Below are 25,745 nucleotides of genomic sequence, written 5' to 3'. Positions count from 1 at the left end.
TCTACCCAATAGAGAAGTAATTTACATTGTTTCAATCACCGTGAAATTCCACGTTCCGAACACGGTATATGCATCACGGATTAGAAAAAGATTCTTTAATATGTTGTGAAAATGTGGATTACCGAACTTTCTTCCAACATAAAGGCATATTTACACCTAGAAATATTCACTCTCATTTTGCAGCTTTCTCCAAACTTCAGATTCGATAATCATGCAATTTTCGCAGAAAAATTCTATTCTAGCTAGTTCTACCCAATAGAATTGTAATTTACATTGTTTCATTACGGTGAAATTCCGTTTTCCAAAAGCGCTCCATGAATCACGGTTTGAAAAATAAACACTACACTGTTATTAACATGTGGATTACCGGACTTTCATTCACCATTCAAGTCATATTGACACTTAGAAGCATTTTCTCAGATTTCACAGGGTTCTCCTAATGGCAGTTTTGGAAATGAGGCACATTTCGCAGAAAAATTCTCTTCAAGCGAGTTCTACCCAATAGACATGTAATTAACATTGTTTCCTTCAATATGACATTCCGTATTCCGAACACGTTACATGCATCACGAATTCGACAAACATTCTTTAATGAGTGGGAGCATGTGGATTAGCGAACTTTCATCCACCATACAACGCATATTTACACCTAGAAGTGTTTATTCTGATTTCGCAGGTTTTTCCTAACATCCAGTTTCGAAAATCATGAAATATTCGCAGAAGTATTCAATTCAAGCGAGTTCTATCCAGTAGAATTTTTATTTTCTGAGTTTCACTCACCGAGACATTCCATGTTCCAAAAAAGTTACATTCATCACGGCTTCGACAAACATTATTTAATGACAGTGAGCATGTGGATTACCGATGTTTCAACCACAATACAAGGCATATTTACACCTAGAAATATTTACTTAGATTTCGCAGATTTTTTCCAACATCACTTACGAAAATCAAGCAGTTTTTGCAGAAAAATCCTCTTGCTGCATGTTCGATCCAATAGACATCCCATTTTCATAGATACCGTCACCGTAACATTCCGTGATCTGAAAAAGTTACGTGCACATTGGATTCAGCAAATTTTCACAGCTGAGTTGTTAGAATGTGAATTACACATCTTTAATAAACCATTGAAGACATATTGTCACCTTAAAGCATTTGCTCAGATTTTGCAGCGTTTTCATAACACCAGTTTCCAAACAGAGGTAGATTTTACAGTAAAATGCTCCTGGAGCGGGTTCTCACCAATAGATATGTAATTTACATACTTTCCTTCAATGTGACATTCCGTGTTCCGAACACACTACATACATCACGGATTTGAGAAACATTTTTAATGAGTTGTGAACATGTGTATTACCGAACTTTCATCCACCTTACAATGCATATTTATACATAGAAAGTTTTTTCTGATTTAGTAGATTTCTCCTAATGTCAGTTTTTAAATCATGCAGTTTTCGCAGAAAAATCCTCTTGGAGCGAGTTCTACCCAATAGACATGCAATTTACATAGAACCCGCCATCGTGAAATTCCATGTTCCGATAAAGCTACATGCATCAAGGATTCGACAAATATTCACTACAGAGTCGGTAGCATAAGGATTACTGAACTTTCATCCACCATAAAAGCCATATTGACACTTTGAAGCATTTACTCATATTTCGAAAGTTTTTCCTAATGCCCGTTTTGAAAATGAGGCCGAATTCTCAGAAAAAGCTCTTGGAGCGAGTTCTACCCAAGAGACATGTATTTTACATAGATTCGCTCACCGTGATATTCTGTGTTCCGAAAACGCTTCATGTATCTCGGATTCGACAAATATTCACTACAGAGTTGTTAGCATGCGGATTACCGAACTTTCATCCACCCTACTTGGCATATTTACACCGAGAACATATTCATCTTATTTCGCAGCGTTTTCCTAACGCCACTTTCAAAAATCAGGCAGATTTCTCAGGAAAAATCTCTTGGAGTGATTTCTAACCAAGAGAAATGTAATTGACATAAACTCCCTGGCCATGAAATCCCGTGTTCCGAACATGCTACATGCATAATGGATTCGACAAATATTCACTACAGATTTGTTAGCATGTGGATTACCGAACTTTCATCACAATAGATTGAATATTGATACTTAGAACTCTTTTCTCAAATCTTGCAGCGTTTTCCAAAAGCCAGTTTCAAAAATGCAGCAGTTTTCGCAGAAAAATTCTCTTGGAGCGAGTTCTACCCAATAGAGAAGTAATTTACATTGTTTCAATCACCGTGAAATTCCACGTTCCGAACACGGTATATGCATCACGGATTAGAAAAAGATTCTTTAATATGTTGTGAAAATGTGGATTACCGAACTTTCTTCCAACATAAAGGCATATTTACACCTAGAAATATTCACTCTCATTTTGCAGCTTTCTCCAAACTTCAGATTCGATAATCATGCAATTTTCGCAGAAAAATTCTATTCTAGCTAGTTCTACCCAATAGAATTGTAATTTACATTGTTTCATTACGGTGAAATTCCGTTTTCCAAAAGCGCTCCATGAATCACGGTTTGAAAAATAAACACTACACTGTTATTAACATGTGGATTACCGGACTTTCATTCACCATTCAAGTCATATTGACACTTAGAAGCATTTTCTCAGATTTCACAGGGTTCTCCTAATGGCAGTTTTGGAAATGAGGCACATTTCGCAGAAAAATTCTCTTCAAGCGAGTTCTACCCAATAGACATGTAATTAACATTGTTTCCTTCAATATGACATTCCGTATTCCGAACACGTTACATGCATCACGAATTCGACAAACATTCTTTAATGAGTGGGAGCATGTGGATTAGCGAACTTTCATCCACCATACAACGCATATTTACACCTAGAAGTGTTTATTCTGATTTCGCAGGTTTTTCCTAACATCCAGTTTCGAAAATCATGAAATATTCGCAGAAGTATTCAATTCAAGCGAGTTCTATCCAGTAGAATTTTTATTTTCTGAGTTTCACTCACCGAGACATTCCATGTTCCAAAAAAGTTACATTCATCACGGCTTCGACAAACATTATTTAATGACAGTGAGCATGTGGATTACCGATGTTTCAACCACAATACAAGGCATATTTACACCTAGAAATATTTACTTAGATTTCGCAGATTTTTTCCAACATCACTTACGAAAATCAAGCAGTTTTTGCAGAAAAATCCTCTTGCTGCATGTTCGATCCAATAGACATCCCATTTTCATAGATACCGTCACCGTAACATTCCGTGATCTGAAAAAGTTACGTGCACATTGGATTCAGCAAATTTTCACAGCTGAGTTGTTAGAATGTGAATTACACATCTTTAATAAACCATTGAAGACATATTGTCACCTTAAAGCATTTGCTCAGATTTTGCAGCGTTTTCATAACACCAGTTTCCAAACAGAGGTAGATTTTACAGTAAAATGCTCCTGGAGCGGGTTCTCACCAATAGATATGTAATTTACATACTTTCCTTCAATGTGACATTCCGTGTTCCGAACACACTACATACATCACGGATTTGAGAAACATTTTTAATGAGTTGTGAACATGTGTATTACCGAACTTTCATCCACCTTACAATGCATATTTATACATAGAAAGTTTTTTCTGATTTAGTAGATTTCTCCTAATGTCAGTTTTTAAATCATGCAGTTTTCGCAGAAAAATCCTCTTGGAGCGAGTTCTACCCAATAGACATGCAATTTACATAGAACCCGCCATCGTGAAATTCCATGTTCCGATAAAGCTACATGCATCAAGGATTCGACAAATATTCACTACAGAGTCGGTAGCATAAGGATTACTGAACTTTCATCCACCATAAAAGCCATATTGACACTTTGAAGCATTTACTCATATTTCGAAAGTTTTTCCTAATGCCCGTTTTGAAAATGAGGCCGAATTCTCAGAAAAAGCTCTTGGAGCGAGTTCTACCCAAGAGACATGTATTTTACATAGATTCGCTCACCGTGATATTCTGTGTTCCGAAAACGCTTCATGTATCTCGGATTCGACAAATATTCACTACAGAGTTGTTAGCATGCGGATTACCGAACTTTCATCCACCCTACTTGGCATATTTACACCGAGAACATATTCATCTTATTTCGCAGCGTTTTCCTAACGCCACTTTCAAAAATCAGGCAGATTTCTCAGGAAAAATCTCTTGGAGTGATTTCTAACCAAGAGAAATGTAATTGACATAAACTCCCTGGCCATGAAATCCCGTGTTCCGAACATGCTACATGCATAATGGATTCGACAAATATTCACTACAGATTTGTTAGCATGTGGATTACCGAACTTTCATCACAATAGATTGAATATTGATACTTAGAACTCTTTTCTCAGATCTTGCAGCGTTTTCCAAACGCCATTTTCAAAAATGCAGCAGTTTTCGCAGAAAAATTCTCTTGGAGCGAGTTCTACCCAATAGAGAAGTAATTTACATTGTTTCAATCACCGTGAAATTCCACGTTCCGAACACGGTATATGCATCACGGATTAGAAAAAGATTCTTTAATATGTTGTGAAAATGTGGATTACCGAACTTTCTTCCAACATAAAGGCATATTTACACCTAGAAATATTTACTCTCATTTTGCAGCTTTCTCCAAACTTCAGATTCGATAATCATGCAATTTTCGCAGAAAAATTCTATTCTAGCTAGTTCTACCCAATAGAATTGTAATTTACATTGTTTCATTACGGTGAAATTCCGTTTTCCAAAAGCGCTCCATGAATCACGGTTTGAAAAATAAACACTACACTGTTATTAACATGTGGATTACCGGACTTTCATTCACCATTCAAGTCATATTGACACTTAGAAGCATTTTCTCAGATTTCACAGGGTTCTCCTAATGGCAGTTTTGGAAATGAGGCACATTTCGCAGAAAAATTCTCTTCAAGCGAGTTCTACCCAATAGACATGTAATTAACATTGTTTCCTTCAATATGACATTCCGTATTCCGAACACGTTACATGCATCACGAATTCGACAAACATTCTTTAATGAGTGGGAGCATGTGGATTAGCGAACTTTCATCCACCATACAACGCATATTTACACCTAGAAGTGTTTATTCTGATTTCGCAGGTTTTTCCTAACATCCAGTTTCGAAAATCATGAAATGTTCGCAGAAGTATTCAATTCAAGCGAGTTCTATCCAGTAGAATTTTTATTTTCTGAGTTTCACTCACCGAGACATTCCATGTTCCAAAAAAGTTACATTCATCACGGCTTCGACAAACATTATTTAATGACAGTGAGCATGTGGATTACCGATGTTTCAACCACAATACAAGGCATATTTACACCTAGAAATATTTACTTAGATTTCGCAGATTTTTTCCAACATCACTTACGAAAATCAAGCAGTTTTTGCAGAAAAATCCTCTTGCTGCATGTTCGATCCAATAGACATCCCATTTTCATAGATACCGTCACCGTAACATTCCGTGATCTGAAAAAGTTACGTGCACATTGGATTCAGCAAATTTTCACAGCTGAGTTGTTAGAATGTGAATTACACATCTTTAATAAACCATTGAAGACATATTGTCACCTTAAAGCATTTGCTCAGATTTTGCAGCGTTTTCATAACACCAGTTTCCAAACAGAGGTAGATTTTACAGTAAAATGCTCCTGGAGCGGGTTCTCACCAATAGATATGTAATTTACATACTTTCCTTCAATGTGACATTCCGTGTTCCGAACACACTACATACATCACGGATTTGAGAAACATTTTTAATGAGTTGTGAACATGTGTATTACCGAACTTTCATCCACCTTACAATGCATATTTATACATAGAAAGTTTTTTCTGATTTAGTAGATTTCTCCTAATGTCAGTTTTTAAATCATGCAGTTTTCGCAGAAAAATCCTCTTGGAGCGAGTTCTACCCAATAGACATGCAATTTACATAGAACCCGCCATCGTGAAATTCCATGTTCCGATAAAGCTACATGCATCACGGATTCGACAAATATTCACTACAGAGTCGGTAGCATAAGGATTACTGAACTTTCATCCACCATAAAAGCCATATTGACACTTTGAAGCATTTACTCATATTTCGAAAGTTTTTCCTAATGCCCGTTTTGAAAATGAGGCCGAATTCTCAGAAAAAGCTCTTGGAGCGAGTTCTACCCAAGAGACATGTATTTTACATAGATTCGCTCACCGTGATATTCTGTGTTCCGAACACGCTTCATGTATCTCGGATTCGACAAATATTCACTACAGAGTTGTTAGCATGCGGATTACCGAACTTTCATCCACCCTACTTGGCATATTTACACCGAGAACATATTCATCTTATTTCGCAGCGTTTTCCTAACGCCACTTTCAAAAATCAGGCAGATTTCTCAGGAAAAATCTCTTGGAGTGATTTCTAACCAAGAGAAATGTAATTGACATAAACTCCCTGGCCATGAAATCCCGTGTTCCGAACATGCTACATGCATAATGGATTCGACAAATATTCACTACAGATTTGTTAGCATGTGGATTACCGAACTTTCATCACAATAGATTGAATATTGATACTTAGAACCCTTTTCTCAGATCTTGCAGCGTTTTCCAAACGCCATTTTCAAAAATGCAGCAGTTTTCGCAGAAAAATTCTCTTGGAGCGAGTTCTACCCAATAGAGAAGTAATTTACATTGTTTCAATCACCGTGAAATTCCACGTTCCGAACACGGTATATGCATCACGGATTAGAAAAAGATTCTTTAATATGTTGTGAAAATGTGGATTACCGAACTTTCTTCCAACATAAAGGCATATTTACACCTAGAAATATTTACTCTCATTTTGCAGCTTTCTCCAAACTTCAGATTCGATAATCATGCAATTTTCGCAGAAAAATTCTATTCTAGCTCGTTCTACCCAATAGAATTGTAATTTACATTGTTTCATTACGGTGAAATTCCGTTTTCCAAAAGCGCTCCATGAATCACGGTTTGAAAAATAAACACTACACTGTTATTAACATGTGGATTACCGGACTTTCATTCACCATTCAAGTCATATTGACACTTAGAAGCATTTTCTCAGATTTCACAGGGTTCTCCTAATGGCAGTTTTGGAAATGAGGCACATTTCGCAGAAAAATTCTCTTCAAGCGAGTTCTACCCAATAGACATGTAATTAACATTGTTTCCTTCAATATGACATTCCGTATTCCGAACACGTTACATGCATCACGAATTCGACAAACATTCTTTAATGAGTGGGAGCATGTGGATTAGCGAACTTTCATCCACCATACAACGCATATTTACACCTAGAAGTGTTTATTCTGATTTCGCATGTTTTTCCTAACATCCAGTTTCGAAAATCATGAAATGTTCGCAGAAGTATTCAATTCAAGCGAGTTCTATCCAGTAGAATTTTTATTTTCTGAGTTTCACTCACCGAGACATTCCATGTTCCAAAAAAGTTACATTCATCACGGCTTCGACAAACATTATTTAATGACAGTGAGCATGTGGATTACCGATGTTTCAACCACAATACAAGGCATATTTACACCTAGAAATATTTACTTAGATTTCGCAGATTTTTTCCAACATCACTTACGAAAATCAAGCAGTTTTTGCAGAAAAATCCTCTTGCTGCATGTTCGATCCAATAGACATCCCATTTTCATAGATACCGTCACCGTAACATTCCGTGATCTGAAAAAGTTACGTGCACATTGGATTCAGCAAATTTTCACAGCTGAGTTGTTAGAATGTGAATTACACATCTTTAATAAACCATTGAAGACATATTGTCACCTTAAAGCATTTGCTCAGATTTTGCAGCGTTTTCATAACACCAGTTTCCAAACAGAGGTAGATTTTACAGTAAAATGCTCCTGGAGCGGGTTCTCACCAATAGATATGTAATTTACATACTTTCCTTCAATGTGACATTCCGTGTTCCGAACACACTACATACATCACGGATTTGAGAAACATTTTTAATGAGTTGTGAACATGTGTATTACCGAACTTTCATCCACCTTACAATGCATATTTATACATAGAAAGTTTTTTCTGATTTAGTAGATTTCTCCTAATGTCAGTTTTTAAATCATGCAGTTTTCGCAGAAAAATCCTCTTGGAGCGAGTTCTACCCAATAGACATGCAATTTACATAGAACCCGCCATCGTGAAATTCCATGTTCCGATAAAGCTACATGCATCAAGGATTCGACAAATATTCACTACAGAGTCGGTAGCATAAGGATTACTGAACTTTCATCCACCATAAAAGCCATATTGACACTTTGAAGCATTTACTCATATTTCGAAAGTTTTTCCTAATGCCCGTTTTGAAAATGAGGCCGAATTCTCAGAAAAAGCTCTTGGAGCGAGTTCTACCCAAGAGACATGTATTTTACATAGATTCGCTCACCGTGATATTCTGTGTTCCGAACACGCTTCATGTATCTCGGATTCGACAAATATTCACTACAGAGTTGTTAGCATGCGGATTACCGAACTTTCATCCACCCTACTTGGCATATTTACACCGAGAACATATTCATCTTATTTCGCAGCGTTTTCCTAACGCCACTTTCAAAAATCAGGCAGATTTCTCAGGAAAAATCTCTTGGAGTGATTTCTAACCAAGAGAAATGTAATTGACATAAACTCCCTGGCCATGAAATCCCGTGTTCCGAACATGCTACATGCATAATGGATTCGACAAATATTCACTACAGATTTGTTAGCATGTGGATTACCGAACTTTCATCACAATAGATTGAATATTGATACTTAGAACTCTTTTCTCAAATCTTGCAGCGTTTTCCAAACGCCATTTTCAAAAATGCAGCAGTTTTCGCAGAAAAATTCTCTTGGAGCGAGTTCTACCCAATAGAGAAGTAATTTACATTGTTTCAATCACCGTGAAATTCCACGTTCCGAACACGGTATATGCATCACGGATTAGAAAAAGATTCTTTAATATGTTGTGAAAATGTGGATTACCGAACTTTCTTCCAACATAAAGGCATATTTACACCTAGAAATATTCACTCTCATTTTGAAGCTTTCTCCAAACTTCAGATTCGATAATCATGCAATTTTCGCAGAAAAATTCTATTCTAGCTAGTTCTACCCAATAGAATTGTAATTTACATTGTTTCATTACGGTGAAATTCCGTTTTCCAAAAGCGCTCCATGAATCACGGTTTGAAAAATAATTACTACACTGTTATTAACATGTGGATTACCGGACTTTCATTCACCATTCAAGGCATATTGACACTTAGAAGCATTTTCTCAGATTTCACAGGGTTCTCCTAATGGCAGTTTTGAAAATGAGGCACATTTCGCAGAAAAATTCTCTTCAAGCGAGTTCTAATCAATAGACATGTAATTTACATTGTTTCCTTCAATATGACATTCCGTATTCCGAACACGTTACATGCATCACGAATTCGACAAACATTCTTTAATGAGTGGGAGCATGTGGATTAGCGAACTTTCATCCACCATACAACGCATATTTACACCTAGAAGTGTTTATTCTGATTTCGCAGGTTTTTCCTAACATCCAGTTTCGAAAATCATGCAATGTTCGCAGAAGAATTCAATTCAAGCGAGTTCTATCCAGTAGAATTTTTATTTTCTGAGTTTCACTCACCGAGACATTCCATGTTCCAAAAAAGTTACATTCATCACGGCTTCGACAAACATTATTTAATGACAGTGAGCATGTGGATTACCGATGTTTCAACCACAATACAAGGCATATTGACACCTAGAAATATTTACTTAGATTTCGCAGATTTTTTCCAACATCACTTACGAAAATCAAGCAGTTTTCGCAGAAAAATCCTCTTGCTGCATGTTCGATCCAATAGACATCCCATTTTCATAGATACCGTCACCGTAACATTCCGTGATCTGAAAAAGTTACGTGCACATTGGATTCAGCAAATTTTCACAGCTGAGTTGTTAGAATGTGAATTACACATCTTTAATAAACCATTGAAGACATATTGTCACCTTAAAGCATTTGCTCAGATTTTGCAGCGTTTTCATAACACCAGTTTCCAAACAGAGGTAGATTTTACAGTAAAATGCTCCTGGAGCGGGTTCTCACCAGTAGATATGTAATTTACATAGTTTCCTTCAACGTGACATTCTGTGTTCCGAACACACTACATACATCACGGATTTGAGAAACATTTTTAATGAGTTGTGAACATGTGTATTACCGAACTTTCATCCACCTTACAATGCATATTTATACATAGAAAGTTTTTTCTGATTTAGTAGATTTCTCCTAATGTCAGTTTTTAAATCATGCAGTTTTCGCAGAAAAATCCTCCTGGAGCGAGTTCTACCCAATAGACATGCAATTTACATAGAACCCGCCATCGTGAAATTCCATGTTCCGATAAAGCTACATGCATCACGGATTCGACAAATATTCACTACAGAGTCGTTAGCATAAGGATTACTGAACTTTCATCCACCATAAAAGCCATATTGACACTTTGAAGCATTTACTCATATTTCGAAAGTTTTTCCTAATGCCCGTTTTGAAAATGAGGCCGAATTCTCAGAAAAAGCTCTTGGAGCGAGTTCTACCCAAGAGACATGTATTTTACATAGATTCGCTCACCGTGATATTCTGTGTTCCGAACACGCTTCATGTATCTCGGATTCGACAAATATTCACTACAGAGTTGTTAGCATGCGGATTACCGAACTTTCATCCACCCTACTTGGCATATTTACACCGAGAACATATTCATCTTATTTCGCAGCGTTTTCCTAACGCCACTTTCAAAAATCAGGCAGATTTCTCAGGAAAAATCTCTTGGAGTGATTTCTAACCAAGAGAAATGTAATTGACATAAACTCCCTGGCCATGAAATCCCGTGTTCCGAACATGCTACATGCATAATGGATTCGACAAATATTCACTACAGATTTGTTAGCATGTGGATTACCGAACTTTCATCACAATAGATTGAATATTGATACTTAGAACCCTTTTCTCAGATCTTGCAGCGTTTTCCAAACGCCATTTTCAAAAATGCAGCAGTTTTCGCAGAAAAATTCTCTTGGAGCGAGTTCTACCCAATAGAGAAGTAATTTACATTGTTTCAATCACCGTGAAATTCCACGTTCCGAACACGGTATATGCATCACGGATTAGAAAAAGATTCTTTAATATGTTGTGAAAATGTGGATTACCGAACTTTCTTCCAACATAAAGGCATATTTACACCTAGAAATATTTACTCTCATTTTGCAGCTTTCTCCAAACTTCAGATTCGATAATCATGCAATTTTCGCAGAAAAATTCTATTCTAGCTAGTTCTACCCAATAGAATTGTAATTTACATTGTTTCATTACGGTGAAATTCCGTTTTCCAAAAGCGCTCCATGAATCACGGTTTGAAAAATAAACACTACACTGTTATTAACATGTGGATTACCGGACTTTCATTCACCATTCAAGTCATATTGACACTTAGAAGCATTTTCTCAGATTTCACAGGGTTCTCCTAATGGCAGTTTTGGAAATGAGGCACATTTCGCAGAAAAATTCTCTTCAAGCGAGTTCTACCCAATAGACATGTAATTAACATTGTTTCCTTCAATATGACATTCCGTATTCCGAACACGTTACATGCATCACGAATTCGACAAACATTCTTTAATGAGTGGGAGCATGTGGATTAGCGAACTTTCATCCACCATACAACGCATATTTACACCTAGAAGTGTTTATTCTGATTTCGCAGGTTTTTCCTAACATCCAGTTTCGAAAATCATGAAATGTTCGCAGAAGAATTCAATTCAAGCGAGTTCTATCCAGTAGAATTTTTATTTTCTGAGTTTCACTCACCGAGACATTCCATGTTCCAAAAAAGTTACATTCATCACGGCTTCGACAAACATTATTTAATGACAGTGAGCATGTGGATTACCGATGTTTCAACCACAATACAAGGCATATTTACACCTAGAAATATTTACTTAGATTTCGCAGATTTTTTCCAACATCACTTACGAAAATCAAGCAGTTTTTGCAGAAAAATCCTCTTGCTGCATGTTCGATCCAATAGACATCCCATTTTCATAGATACCGTCACCGTAACATTCCGTGATCTGAAAAAGTTACGTGCACATTGGATTCAGCAAATTTTCACAGCTGAGTTGTTAGAATGTGAATTACACATCTTTAATAAACCATTGAAGACATATTGTCACCTTAAAGCATTTGCTCAGATTTTGCAGCGTTTTCATAACACCAGTTTCCAAACAGAGGTAGATTTTACAGTAAAATGCTCCTGGAGCGGGTTCTCACCAATAGATATGTAATTTACATACTTTCCTTCAATGTGACATTCCGTGTTCCGAACACACTACATACATCACGGATTTGAGAAACATTTTTAATGAGTTGTGAACATGTGTATTACCGAACTTTCATCCACCTTACAATGCATATTTATACATAGAAAGTTTTTTCTGATTTAGTAGATTTCTCCTAATGTCAGTTTTTAAATCATGCAGTTTTCGCAGAAAAATCCTCTTGGAGCGAGTTCTACCCAATAGACATGCAATTTACATAGAACCCGCCATCGTGAAATTCCATGTTCCGATAAAGCTACATGCATCACGGATTCGACAAATATTCACTACAGAGTCGGTAGCATAAGGATTACTGAACTTTCATCCACCATAAAAGCCATATTGACACTTTGAAGCATTTACTCATATTTCGAAAGTTTTTCCTAATGCCCGTTTTGAAAATGAGGCCGAATTCTCAGAAAAAGCTCTTGGAGCGAGTTCTACCCAAGAGACATGTATTTTACATAGATTCGCTCACCGTGATATTCTGTGTTCCGAAAACGCTTCATGTATCTCGGATTCGACAAATATTCACTACAGAGTTGTTAGCATGCGGATTACCGAACTTTCATCCACCCTACTTGGCATATTTACACCGAGAACATATTCATCTTATTTCGCAGCGTTTTCCTAACGCCACTTTCAAAAATCAGGCAGATTTCTCAGGAAAAATCTCTTGGAGTGATTTCTAACCAAGAGAAATGTAATTGACATAAACTCCCTGGCCATGAAATCCCGTGTTCCGAACATGCTACATGCATAATGGATTCGACAAATATTCACTACAGATTTGTTAGCATGTGGATTACCGAACTTTCATCACAATAGATTGAATATTGATACTTAGAACCCTTTTCTCAGATCTTGCAACGTTTTCCAAACGCCATTTTCAAAAATGCAGCAGTTTTCGCAGAAAAATTCTCTTGGAGCGAGTTCTACCCAATAGAGAAGTAATTTACATTGTTTCAATCACCGTGAAATTCCACGTTCCGAACACGGTATATGCATCACGGATTAGAAAAAGATTCTTTAATATGTTGTGAAAATGTGGATTACCGAACTTTCTTCCAACATAAAGGCATATTTACACCTAGAAATATTTACTCTCATTTTGCAGCTTTCTCCAAACTTCAGATTCGATAATCATGCAATTTTCGCAGAAAAATTCTATTCTAGCTAGTTCTACCCAATAGAATTGTAATTTACATTGTTTCATTACGGTGAAATTCCGTTTTCCAAAAGCGCTCCATGAATCACGGTTTGAAAAATAAACACTACACTGTTATTAACATGTGGATTACCGGACTTTCATTCACCATTCAAGTCATATTGACACTTAGAAGCATTTTCTCAGATTTCACAGGGTTCTCCTAATGGCAGTTTTGGAAATGAGGCACATTTCGCAGAAAAATTCTCTTCAAGCGAGTTCTACCCAATAGACATGTAATTAACATTGTTTCCTTCAATATGACATTCCGTATTCCGAACACGTTACATGCATCACGAATTCGACAAACATTCTTTAATGAGTGGGAGCATGTGGATTAGCGAACTTTCATCCACCATACAATGCATATTTACACCTAGAAGTGTTTATTCTGATTTCGCAGGTTTTTCCTAACATCCAGTTTCGAAAATCATGAAATGTTCGCAGAAGAATTCAATTCAAGCGAGTTCTATCCAGTAGAATTTTTATTTTCTGAGTTTCACTCACCGAGACATTCCATGTTCCAAAAAAGTTACATTCATCACGGCTTCGACAAACATTATTTAATGACAGTGAGCATGTGGATTACCGATGTTTCAACCACAATACAAGGCATATTTACACCTAGAAATATTTACTTAGATTTCGCAGATTTTTTCCAACATCACTTACGAAAATCAAGCAGTTTTTGCAGAAAAATCCTCTTGCTGCATGTTCGATCCAATAGACATCCCATTTTCATAGATACCGTCACCGTAACATTCCGTGATCTGAAAAAGTTACGTGCACATTGGATTCAGCAAATTTTCACAGCTGAGTTGTTAGAATGTGAATTACACATCTTTAATAAACCATTGAAGACATATTGTCACCTTAAAGCATTTGCTCAGATTTTGCAGCGTTTTCATAACACCAGTTTCCAAACAGAGGTAGATTTTACAGTAAAATGCTCCTGGAGCGGGTTCTCACCAATAGATATGTAATTTACATACTTTCCTTCAATGTGACATTCCGTGTTCCGAACACACTACATTCATCACGGATTTGAGAAACATTTTTAATGAGTTGTGAACATGTGTATTACCGAACTTTCATCCACCTTACAATGCATATTTATACATAGAAAGTTTTTTCTGATTTAGTAGATTTCTCCTAATGTCAGTTTTTAAATCATGCAGTTTTCGCAGAAAAATCCTCTTGGAGCGAGTTCTACCCAATAGACATGCAATTTACATAGAACCCGCCATCGTGAAATTCCATGTTCCGATAAAGCTACATGCATCAAGGATTCGACAAATATTCACTACAGAGTCGGTAGCATAAGGATTACTGAACTTTCATCCACCATAAAAGCCATATTGACACTTTGAAGCATTTACTCATATTTCGAAAGTTTTTCCTAATGCCCGTTTTGAAAATGAGGCCGAATTCTCAGAAAAAGCTCTTGGAGCGAGTTCTACCCAAGAGACATGTATTTTACATAGATTCGCTCACCGTGATATTCTGTGTTCCGAAAACGCTTCATGTATCTCGGATTCGACAAATATTCACTACAGAGTTGTTAGCATGCGGATTACCGAACTTTCATCCACCCTACTTGGCATATTTACACCGAGAACATATTCATCTTATTTCGCAGCGTTTTCCTAACGCCACTTTCAAAAATCAGGCAGATTTCTCAGGAAAAATCTCTTGGAGTGATTTCTAACCAAGAGAAATGTAATTGACATAAACTCCCTGGCCATGAAATCCCGTGTTCCGAACATGCTACATGCATAATGGATTCGACAAATATTCACTACAGATTTGTTAGCATGTGGATTACCGAACTTTCATCACAATAGATTGAATATTGATACTTAGAACCCTTTTCTCAGATCTTGCAGCGTTTTCCAAACGCCATTTTCAAAAATGCAGCAGTTTTCGCAGAAAAATTCTCTTGGAGCGAGTTCTACCCAATAGAGAAGTAATTTACATTGTTTCAATCACCGTGAAATTCCACGTTCCGAACACGGTATATGCATCACGGATTAGAAAAAGATTCTTTAATATGTTGTGAAAATGTGGATTACCGAACTTTCTTCCAACATAAAGGCATATTTACACCTAGAAATATTTACTCTCATTTTGCAGCTTTCTCCAAACTTCAGATTCGATAATCATGCAATTTTCGCAGAAAAATTCTATTCTAGCTAGTTCTACCCAATAGAATTGTAATTTACATTGTTTCATTACGGTGAAATTCCGTTTTCCAAAAGCGCTCCATGAATCACGGTTTGAAAAATAAACACTACACTGTTATTAACATGTGGATTACCGGACTTTCATTCACCATTCAAGGCATATTGACACTTAGAAGCATTTTCTCAGATTTCACAGGGTTCTCCTAATGGCAGTTTTGGAAATGAGGCACATTTCGCAGAAAAATTCTCTTCAAGCGAGTTCTACCCAATAGACATGTAATTAACATTGTTTCCTTCAATATGACATTCCGTATTCCGAACACGTTACATGCATCACGAATTCGACAAACATTCTTTAATGAGTGGGAGCATGTGGATTAGCGAACTTTCATCCACCATACAACGCATATTTACACCTAGAAGTGTTTATTCTGATTTCGCAGGTTTTTCCTAACATCCAGTTTCGAAAATCATGAAATATTCGCAGAAGAATTCAATTCAAGCGAGTTCTATCCAGTAGAATTTTTATTTTCTGAGTTTCACTCACCGAGACATTCCATGTTCCAAAAAAGTTACATTCATCACGGCTTCGACAAACATTATTTAATGACAGTGAGCATGTGGATTACCGATGTTTCAACCACAATACAAGGCATATTTACACCTAGAAATATTTACTTAGATTTCGCAGATTTTTTCCAACATCACTTACGAAAATCAAGCAGTTTTTGCAGAAAAATCCTCTTGCTGCATGTTCGATCCAATAGACATCCCATTTTCATAGATACCGTCACCGTAACATTCCGTGATCTGAAAAAGTTACGTGCACATTGGATTCAGCAAATTTTCACAGCTGAGTTGTTAGAATGTGAATTACACATCTTTAATAAACCATTGAAGACATATTGTCACCTTAAAGCATTTGCTCAGATTTTGCAGCGTTTTCATAACACCAGTTTCCAAACAGAGGTAGATTTTACAGTAAAATGCTCCTGGAGCGGGTTCTCACCAATAGATATGTAATTTACATACTTTCCTTCAATGTGACATTCCGTGTTCCGAACACACTACATACATCACGGATTTGAGAAACATTTTTAATGAGTTGTGAACATGTGTATTACCGAACTTTCATCCACCTTACAATGCATATTTATACATAGAAAGTTTTTTCTGATTTAGTAGATTTCTCCTAATGTCAGTTTTTAAATCATGCAGTTTTCGCAGAAAAATCCTCTTGGAGCGAGTTCTACCCAATAGACATGCAATTTACATAGAACCCGCCATCGTGAAATTCCATGTTCCGATAAAGCTACATGCATCACGGATTCGACAAATATTCACTACAGAGTCGTTAGCATAAGGATTACTGAACTTTCATCCACCATAAAAGCCATATTGACACTTTGACGCATTTACTCATATTTCGAAAGTTTTTCCTAATGCCCGTTTTGAAAATGAGGCCGAATTCTCAGAAAAAGCTCTTGGAGCGAGTTCTACCCAAGAGACATGTATTTTACATAGATTCGCTCACCGTGATATTCTGTGTTCCGAACACGCTTCATGTATCTCGGATTCGACAAATATTCACTACAGAGTTGTTAGCATGCGGATTACCGAACTTTCATCCACCCTACTTGGCATATTTACACCGAGAACATATTCATCTTATTTCGCAGCGTTTTCCTAACGCCACTTTCAAAAATCAGGCAGATTTCTCAGGAAAAATCTCTTGGAGTGATTTCTAACCAAGAGAAATGTAATTTACATAAACTCCCTGGCCATGAAATCCCGTGTTCCGAACATGCTACATGCATAATGGATTCGACAAATATTCACTACAGATTTGTTAGCATGTGGATTACCGAACTTTCATCACAATAGATTGAATATTGATACTTAGAACCCTTTTCTCAGATCTTGCAGCGTTTTCCAAACGCCATTTTCAAAAATGCAGCAGTTTTCGCAGAAAAATTCTCTTGGAGCGAGTTCTACCCAATAGAGAAGTAATTTACATTGTTTCAATCACCGTGAAATTCCACGTTCCGAACACGGTATATGCATCACGGATTAGAAAAAGATTCTTTAATATGTTGTGAAAATGTGGATTACCGAACTTTCTTCCAACATAAAGGCATATTTACACCTAGAAATATTTACTCTCATTTTGCAGCTTTCTCCAAACTTCAGATTCGATAATCATGCAATTTTCGCAGAAAAATTCTATTCTAGCTAGTTCTACCCAATAGAATTGTAATTTACATTGTTTCATTACGGTGAAATTCCGTTTTCCAAAAGCGCTCCATGAATCACGGTTTGAAAAATAAACACTACACTGTTATTAACATGTGGATTACCGGACTTTCATTCACCATTCAAGTCATATTGAAACTTAGAAGCATTTTCTCAGATTTCACAGGGTTCTCCTAATGGCAGTTTTGGAAATGAGGCACATTTCGCAGAAAAATTCTCTTCAAGCGAGTTCTACCCAATAGACATGTAATTAACATTGTTTCCTTCAATATGACATTCCGTATTCCGAACACGTTACATGCATCACGAATTCGACAAACATTCTTTAATGAGTGGGAGCATGTGGATTAGCGAACTTTCATCCACCATACAACGCATATTTACACCTAGAAGTGTTTATTCTGATTTCGCAGGTTTTTCCTAACATCCAGTTTCGAAAATCATGAAATGTTCGCAGAAGAATTCAATTCAAGCGAGTTCTATCCAGTAGAATTTTTATTTTCTGAGTTTCACTCACCGAGACATTCCATGTTCCAAAAAAGTTACATTCATCATGGCTTCGACAAACATTATTTAATGACAGTGAGCATGTGGATTACCGATGTTTCAACCACAATACAAGGCATATTTACACCTAGAAATATTTACTTAGATTTCGCAGATTTTTTCCAACATCACTTACGAAAATCAAGCAGTTTTCGCAGAAAAATCCTCTTGCTGCATGTTCGATCCAATAGACATCCCATTTTCATAGATACCGTCACCGTAACATTCCGTGATCTGAAAAAGTTACGTGCACATTGGATTCAGCAAATTTTCACAGCTGAGTTGTTAGAATGTGAATTACACATCTTTAATAAACCATTGAAGACATATTGTCACCTTAAAGCATTTGCTCAGATTTTGCAGCGTTTTCATAACACCAGTTTCCAAACAGAGGTAGATTTTACAGTAAAATGCTCCTGGAGCGGGTTCTCACCAATAGATATGTAATTTACATACTTTCCTTCAACGTGACATTCCGTGTTCCGAACACACTACATACATCACGGATTTGAGAAACATTTTTAATGAGTTGTGAACATGTGTATTACCGAACTTTCATCCACCTTACAATGCATATTTATACATAGAAAGTTTTTTCTGATTTAGTAGATTTCTCCTAATGTCAGTTTTTAAATCATGCAGTTTTCGCAGAAAAATCCTCTTGGAGCGAGTTCTACCCAATAGACATGCAATTTACATAGAACCCGCCATCGTGAAATTCCATGTTCCGATAAAGCTACATGCATCACGGATTCGACAAATATTCACTACAGAGTCGTTAGCATAAGGATTACTGAACTTTCATCCACCATAAAAGCCATATTGACACTTTGACGCATTTACTCATATTTCGAAAGTTTTTCCTAATGCCCGTTTTGAAAATGAGGCCGAATTCTCAGAAAAAGCTCTTGGAGCGAGTTCTACCCAAGAGACATGTATTTTACATAGATTCGCTCACCGTGATATTCTGTGTTCCGAACACGCTTCATGTATCTCGGATTCGACAAATATTCACTACAGAGTTGTTAGCATGCGGATTACCGAACTTTCATCCACCCTACTTGGCATATTTACACCGAGAACATATTCATCTTATTTCGCAGCGTTTTCCTAACGCCACTTTCAAAAATCAGGCAGATTTCTCAGGAAAAATCTCTTGGAGTGATTTCTAACCAAGAGAAATGTAATTGACATAAACTCCCTGGCCATGAAATCCCGTGTTCCGAACATGCTACATGCATAATGGATTCGACAAATATTCACTACAGATTTGTTAGCATGTGGATTACCGAACTTTCATCACAATAGATTGAATATTGATACTTAGAACTCTTTTCTCAGATCTTGCAGCGTTTTCCAAACGCCAGTTTCAAAAATGAAGAAGTTTTCGCACAAAAAATTCTCTTGGAGCGAGTTCTACCCAATAGAGAAGTAATTTACATTGTTTCAATCACCGTGAAATTCCACGTTCCGAACACGGTATATGCATCACGGATTAGAAAAAGATTCTTTAATATGTTGTGAAAATGTGGATTACCGAACTTTCTTCCAACATAAAGGCATATTTACACCTAGAAATATTTACTCTCATTTTGCAGCTTTCTCCAAACTTCAGATTCGATAATCATGCAATTTTCGCAGAAAAATTCTATTCTAGCTAGTTCTACCCAATAGAATTGTAATTTACATTGTTTCATTACGGTGAAATTCTGTTTTCCAAAAGCGCTCCATGAATCACGGTTTGAAAAATAATTACTACACTGTTATTAACATGTGGATTACCGGACTTTCATTCACCATTCAAGGCATATTGACACTTAGAAGCATTTTCTCAGATTTCACAGGGTTCTCCTAATGGCAGTTTTGAAAATGAGGCACATTTCGCAGAAAAATTCTCTTCAAGCGAGTTCTACCCAATAGACATGTAATTAACATTGTTTCCTTCAATATGACATTCCGTATTCCGAACACGTTACATGCATCACGAATTCGACAAACATTCTTTAATGAGTGGGAGCATGTGGATTAGCGAACTTTCATCCACCATACAACGCATATTTACACCTAGAAGTGTTTATTCTGATTTCGCAGGTTTTTCCTAACATCCAGTTTCGAAAATCATGAAATATTCGCAGAAGAATTCAATTCAAGCGAGTTCTATCCAGTAGAATTTTTATTTTCTGAGTTTCACTCACCGAGACATTCCATGTTCCAAAAAAGTTACATTCATCACGGCTTCGACAAACATTATTTAATGACAGTGAGCATGTGGATTACCGATGTTTCAACCACAATACAAGGCATATTTACACCTAGAAATATTTACTTAGATTTCGCAGATTTTTTCCAACATCACTTACGAAAATCAAGCAGTTTTCGCAGAAAAATCCTCTTGCTGCATGTTCGATCCAATAGACATCCCATTTTCATAGATACCGTCACCGTAACATTCCGTGATCTGAAAAATTACGTGCAAATTGGATTCAGCAAATTTTCACAGCTGAGTTGTTAGAATGTGAATTACACATCTTTAATAAACCATTGAAGACATATTGTCACCTTAAAGCATTTGCTGAGATTTTGCAGCGTTTTCATAACACCAGTTTCCAAACAGAGGTAGATTTTACAGTAAAATGCTCCTGGAGCGGGTTCTCACCAATAGATATGTAATTTACATACTTTCCTTCAACGTGACATTCCGTGTTCCGAACACACTACATACATCACGGATTTGAGAAACATTTTTAATGAGTTGTGAACATGTGTATTACCGAACTTTCATCCACCTTACAATGCATATTTATACATAGAAAGTTTTTTCTGATTTAGTAGATTTCTCCTAATGTCAGTTTTTAAATCATGCAGTTTTCGCAGAAAAATCCTCTTGGAGCGAGTTCTACCCAATAGACATGCAATTTACATAGAACCAGCCATCGTGAAATTTCATGTTCCGAAAAAGCTACATGCATCACGGATTCGACAAATATTCACTACAGAGTCGTTAGCATAAGGATTACTGAACTTTCATCCACCATAAAAGCCATATTGACACTTTGAAGCATTTACTCATATTTCGAAAGTTTTTCCTAATGCCCGTTTTGATAATGAGGCCGAATTCTCAGAAAAAGCTCTTGGAGCGAGTTCTACCCAAGAGACAAGTATTTTACATAGATTCGCTCACCGTGATATTCTGTGTTCCGAACACGCTTCATGTATCTCGGATTCGACAAATGTTCAATACAGAGTTGTTAGCATGCGGATTACCGAACTTTCATCCACCCTACTTGGCATATTTACATCGAGAACATATTCATCTTATTTCGCAGAGTTTTCCTAACGCCACTTTCAAAAATCAGGCAGATTTCTCAGGAAAAATCTCTTGGAGTGATTTCTAACCAAGAGAAATGTAATTTACATAAAATCCCTGGCCATGAAATCCCGTGTTCCGAACATGCTACATGCATAATGGATTCGACAAATATTCACTACAGATTTGTTAGCATGTGGATTACCGAACTTTCATCACAATAGATTGAATATTGATACTTAGAGGTATTTTCTCAGATTTTGCAGCGTTTTCCAAACGCCAGTTTCAAAAATGAAGAAGTTTTCGCACAAAAAATTCTCTTGGAGCGAGTTCTACCCAATAGAGAAGTAATTTACATTGTTTCAATCACCGTGAAATTCCACGTTCCGAACACTGTATATGCATCACGGATTAGAAAAAGATTCTTTAATATGTTGTGAAAATGTGGATTACCGAACTTTCTTCCAACATAAAGGTATATTTACACCTAGAAATATTTACTCTCATTTTGCAGCTTTCTCCAAACTTCAGATTCGATAATCATGCAATTTTCGCAGAAAAATTCTATTCTAGCTAGTTCTACCCAATAGAATTGTAATTTACATTGTTTCATTACGGTGAAATTCTGTTTTCCAAAAGCGCTCCATGAATCACGGTTTGAAAAATAATTACTACACTGTTATTAACATGTGGATTACCGGACTTTCATTCACCATTCAAGGCATATTGACACTTAGAAGCATTTTCTCAGATTTCACAGGGTTCTCCTAATGTCAGTTTTGAAAATGAGGCACATTTCGCAGAAAAATTCTCTTCAAGCGAGTTCTACCCAATAGACATGTAATTAACATTGTTTCCTTCAATATGACATTCCGTATTCCGAACACGTTACATGCATCACGAATTCGACAAACATTCTTTAATGAGTGGGAGCATGTGGATTAGCGAACTTTCATCCACCATACAACGCATATTTACACCTAGAAGTGTTTATTCTGATTTCGCAGGTTTTTCCTAACATCCAGTTTCGAAAATCATGAAATATTCGCAGAAGAATTCAATTCAAGCGAGTTCTATCCAGTAGAATTTTTATTTTCTGAGTTTCACTCACCGAGACATTCCATGTTCCAAAAAAGTTACATTCATCACGGCTTCGACAAACATTATTTAATGACAGTGAGCATGTGGATTACCGATGTTTCAACCACAATACAAGGCATATTGACACCTAGAAATATTTACTTAGATTTCGCAGATTTTTTCCAACATCACTTACGAAAATCAAGCAGTTTTCGCAGAAAAACCCTCTTGCTGCATGTTCGATCCAATAGACATCCCATTTTCATAGATACCGTCACCGTAACATTCCGTGATCTGAAAAAGTTACGTGCACATTGGATTCAGCAAATTTTCACAGCTGAGTTGTTAGAATGTGAATTACACATCTTTAATAAACCATTGAAGACATATTGTCACCTTAAAGCATTTGCTGAGATTTTGCAGCGTTTTCATAACACCAGTTTCCAAACAGAGGTAGATTTTACAGTAAAATGCTCCTGGAGCGGGTTCTCACCAATAGATATGTAATTTACATACTTTCCTTCAACGTGACATTCCGTGTTCCGAACACACTACATACATCACGGATTTGAGAAACATTTTTAATGAGTTGTGAACATGTGTATTACCGAACTTTCATCCACCTTACAATGCATATTTATACATAGAAAGTTTTTTCTGATTTAGTAGATTTCTCCTAATGTCAGTTTTTAAATCATGCAGTTTTCGCAGAAAAATCCTCTTGGAGCGAGTTCTACCCAATAGACATGCAATTTACATAGAACCCGCCATCGTGAAATTCCATGTTCCGATAAAGCTACATGCATCACGGATTCGACAAATATTCACTACAGAGTCGTTAGCATAAGGATTACTGAACTTTCATCCACCATAAAAGCCATATTGACACTTTGAAGCATTTACTCATATTTCGAAAGTTTTTCCTAATGCCCGTTTTGAAAATGAGGCCGAATTCTCAGAAAAAGCTCTTGGAGCGAGTTCTACCCAAGAGACATGTATTTTACATAGATTCGCTCACCGTGATATTCTGTGTTCCGAACACGCTTCATGTATCTCGGATTCAACAAATAATCAATACAGAGTTGTTAGCATGCGGATTACCGAACTTTCATCCACCCTACTTGGCATATTTACATCGAGAACATATTCATCTTATTTCGCAGCGTTTTCCTAACGCCACTTTCAAAAATCAGGCAGATTTCTCAGGAAAAATCTCTTGGAGTGATTTCTAACCAAGAGAAATGTAATTGACATAAACTCCCTGGCCATGAAATCCCGTGTTCCGAACATGCTACATGCATAATGGATTCGACAAATATTCACTACAGATTTGTTAGCATGTGGATTACCGAACTTTCATCACAATAGATTGAATATTGATACTTAGAGGTATTTTCTCAGATTTTGCAGCGTTTTCCAAACGCCAGTTTCAAAAATGAAGAAGTTTTCGCACAAAAAATTCTCTTGGAGCGAGTTCTACCCAATAGAGAAGTAATTTACATTGTTTGAATCACCGTGAAATTCCACGTTCCGAACACGGTATATGCATCACGGATTAGAAAAAGATTCTTTAATATGTTGTGAAAATGTGGATTACCGAACTTTCTTCCAACATAAAGGCATATTTACACCTAGAAATATTTACTCTCATTTTGCAGCTTTCTCCAAACTTCAGATTCGATAATCATGCAATTTTCGCAGAAAAATTCTATTCTAGCTAGTTCTACCCAATAGAATTGTAATTTACATTGTTTCATTACGGTGAAATTCTGTTTTCCAAAAGCGCTCCATGAATCACGGTTTGAAAAATAATTACTACACTGTTATTAACATGTGGATTACCGGACTTTCATTCACCATTCAAGGCATATTGACACTTAGAAGCATTTTCTCAGATTTCACAGGGTTCTCCTAATGGCAGTTTTGAAAATGAGGCACATTTCGCAGAAAAATTCTCTTCAAGCGAGTTCTACCCAATAGACATGTAATTAACATTGTTTCCTTCAATATGACATTCCGTATTCCGAACACGTTACATGCATCACGAATTCGACAAACATTCTTTAATGAGTGGGAGCATGTGGATTAGCGAACTTTCATCCACCATACAACGCATATTTACACCTAGAAGTGTTTATTCTGATTTCGCAGGTTTTTCCTAACATCCAGTTTCGAAAATCATGAAATATTCGCAGAAGAATTCAATTCAAGCGAGTTCTATCCAGTAGAATTTTTATTTTCTGAGTTTCACTCACCGAGACATTCCATGTTCCAAAAAAGTTACATTCATCACGGCTTCGACAAACATTATTTAATGACAGTGAGCATGTAGATTACCGATGTTTCAATCACAATAAAAGGCATATTTACACCTAGAAATATTTACTTAGATTTCGCAGATTTTTTCCAACATCACTTACGAAAATCAAGCAGTTTTCGCAGAAAAATCCTCTTGCTGCATGTTCGATCCAATAGACATCCCATTTTCATAGATACCGTCACCGTAACATTCCGTGATCTGAAAAAGTTACGTGCACATTGGATTCAGCAAATTTTCACAGCTGAGTTGTTAGAATGTGAATTACACATCTTTAATAAACCATTGAAGACATATTGTCACCTTAAAGCATTTGCTCAGATTTTGCAGCGTTTTCATAACACCAGTTTCCAAACAGAGGTAGATTTTACAGTAAAATGCTCCTGGAGCGGGTTCTCACCAATAGATATGTAATTTACATACTTTCCTTCAACGTGACATTCCGTGT

The sequence above is a fragment of the Camelus bactrianus genome, chromosome 18 (genome assembly GCF_048773025.1).
Source record: "Camelus bactrianus isolate YW-2024 breed Bactrian camel chromosome 18, ASM4877302v1, whole genome shotgun sequence".
Classification (NCBI taxonomy): Eukaryota; Metazoa; Chordata; class Mammalia; order Artiodactyla; family Camelidae; genus Camelus; species Camelus bactrianus.
Note: the sequence above shows the minus strand (reverse complement) of the source record.